A 2,247-nucleotide genomic window follows, 5' to 3' on the forward strand; every position below is an offset into this window, starting at 1 on the left:
ACAGCTAAGCAAACCAATAAACAAGGCCAATAAACCACCAGAATTAGAGGAATGATGTCAGTCGCGGCCTCGGTGAAGACCAAGCAGTGATCTAATGCAGCTCTCGTGACGTCATGCGAGTGACTAAGGCTATTTCTTCCCCCTCGGGCCGCCCGCCCGATACCGATCTTAAGAAACATAATCTAGCACCTTCATCAAGCTCTTTAAGCAGTCTCGTTGAGCCTCTTGGATAGTCTCCACGCCCTCCGCCTTCCTCCATGACCCCGGCATCATCAGCGCGTAACAAGTCGATGATTTACGGAAAGGCAGAAGATGGGAGGGAGAGGAGAGAAAAAAAGAGCATCGCATCCAGTCCTCGGCGTGTTTAGATCGGATCGCGCAACTTGTCAAAAGGTATTCGATTTCATTAAAAGGGGATGTGCGAGCCCACAAGTCGAGCCGCCGGGGAGGGACGGCATTAAAAAAATGGGGAAGGGAAACAAGCTTACCTCCTTGTTCCTCCCCCCACAGAATTCTCGGAGCGCCTGCGTGAAGCTCTTGAATTACGAATGCTATAAAAAGAAAGGCGATCTAAATATACCCCGGGCGTGGAGTGGCCGGTCGCGCCGAGGCACACAATGGGGCCTCTTGATGCCCCGGCGGCTCAACACGTGAGGTGGGCATCTCGAGGCTCTCCGATATCTTCGAGCTATTGTTCAAGGCGCTGCTAAGGCCGCTCTGTTTACAGCTACCATTGCGGTGTGTTTACAGCTTTTTACAACTGCGTCTCGGGCTATTTACAGGCTGGGATAGTGCTTAACTGAAGTGTTTTACGCGCCCTACATCTGCTGGCATGTGCTACGCGGGCAGATGGTTTATATGACGTCACGAATCGGGCTCGAGACGACACAACGGCCTCCCTGGGACAATAAATATTAAATCTTATTTTCCGTTATGACTGTAAAAAAAGTCAGTTCCTTTAGCCTCAAAATCATTACGGAATATGGATTATTATAAGACTTTAATGGCATACACAAACTTGCATACATTAACTAACATCAAGTTAACCATTCTATGTCCAACATTCCTCGCCAGTGCCAGATCCGCAGTGCCACAAGTCCTCCGTGTCAGAACCTCTTCTCAAGTGCCACACGCCAGGGCCTCCCCCCCACCCACCGGTTCCGGTGTCGCCCTCCCCCTCGATCTCTCAGAGGGGAAACGTTTCTAAAATCAAACCAAGCCGATGGTTAAAATTTGTTCTGGATTACCTCTAGTCTCCACGTCGGCGTCGCCTGCGCGGGGACCGGTTCGGTCAGGGCATTAATTAAAATATTTCGAGCTTGAAATATTCGTATCGAATTATCCCTCACGCCGAGAAATTGCGTAGGCGTCCACTCCACTTGCAGATGAAATTTCACGCGCCATAAGAACCCAGCTGTGACGTCACGAGGTGAGACATTTTTTCCCCCTGAACATTCGCTCTCGCACAAATTTTCTTCTTGTTCCAAAATTCTCCGATAACGAAATATTTAAAATAGGTAAGAAAATAAGCAAAACCGCTCTAAGGTGTAAAAAAAATCGACAAACCCCCAGAATTATTTACATATTTGAGACATAAAAAAACAGCTTTCACACAATTCTCCGTATTCCAAAAATTCTCAGGTATTCTAAAAATAGGTAAGATAATAAGCAAGAGCACCGGAATGTGTGAGAATATGACAGTCGAAAGAATGCGCTATTTCCATACAATATTTTCGTCACCTTTCATCCTTGGCCGGGCCGGCGATGGCGCTTTCTATGTGCATTTTAAAACGTCTATTACATTTTTTTTTAAATTCTTTTTTAATTCTTTCTTTCCCCCTCAATATCCAAGAATTGGTATTTATTATTAGTAAACCGTCGATCACAACTTTCCTTTTTCATTCTTTTTAATTCTTCATTTCTCCCGCATTATTCAAGAATTGGTTGTTATTATTATTATTAAACCGTCGATCACAGTTATTTTTCTTTTTTTTATTCTTCATTTCTCCCTCATTATCCCAAAATCTTCGCTTTATTTCCCTGATGGCTTATTCTTGGACTTCGCTTACTTTTGACTTCAGTTTTGACCTCATTTCCTTCGCTCTTGACTTTATTGGTTCTTTATTTCACTGTATACGGACTTCACTTGCTCTTTGCACATACTCCTCTTTTTCATTCCCTATGAATTCCACTCCCTCCTGACCACTCCCTCTGAACTCAGTATCCTCCTGATTTCACTCCCTCCCA

General features: G+C 44.9%; 1 protein-coding gene across 1 annotated transcript in view; it reads right to left on the reverse strand.

Moving 5' to 3' along the window:
* The window catches only part of LOC119594508, a 95,684-nt gene that overhangs the window by 8,945 nt on the left and 84,492 nt on the right, over positions 1–2,247 (reverse strand). The window lies entirely within an intron of this gene.

Source organism: Penaeus monodon, chromosome 34 (genome assembly GCF_015228065.2).
Source record: "Penaeus monodon isolate SGIC_2016 chromosome 34, NSTDA_Pmon_1, whole genome shotgun sequence".
In the NCBI taxonomy this organism is placed as follows: Eukaryota; Metazoa; Arthropoda; class Malacostraca; order Decapoda; family Penaeidae; genus Penaeus; species Penaeus monodon.